Here is a 556-nt window from a genome sequence, read left to right as displayed (position 1 = left end):
CAGCTGTGACTGTGCTGCTGTGACTGTGCGGCTGTGACTGACTGTGTGACTATGTGGCTATGTGGCTGTAACTGACTGTGCAGCTGTGACTGTGCGGCTGTGACTGACTGTGCAGCTGTGACTGTGTGGCTGTGACTGACTGTGTGGCTGTGACTGTGACTGTGCAGCTGTGACTGACTGTGCGGCTGTGACTGTGCGGCTGTGACAGACTGTGTGGCTGTGACTGTGCGGCTGTAACTGACTGTGCAGCTGTGACTGTGTGGCTGTGACTGACTGTGCAGCTGTGACTGACTGTGTGGCTGTGACTGACTGTGTGACTATGTGGCTATGCGGCTGTAACTGACTGTGCAGCTGTGACTGTGCGGCTGTAACTGTGCGGCTGTGACTGACTGTGCGGCTGTGACTGTGTGGCTGTGACTGTGCGGCTGTAACTGACTGTGCAGCTGTGACTGTGTGGCTGTGACTGACTGTGTGGCTGTGACTGTGACTGTGCAGCTGTGACTGTGCGGCTGTGACTGACTGTGCGGCTGTGACTGACTGTGTGGCTGTGACTGTG

This window comes from Microtus ochrogaster, chromosome 16 (assembly GCF_000317375.1).
Source record: "Microtus ochrogaster isolate Prairie Vole_2 chromosome 16, MicOch1.0, whole genome shotgun sequence".
In the NCBI taxonomy this organism is placed as follows: Eukaryota; Metazoa; Chordata; class Mammalia; order Rodentia; family Cricetidae; genus Microtus; species Microtus ochrogaster.
This window is presented reverse-complemented; position numbering follows the sequence as displayed.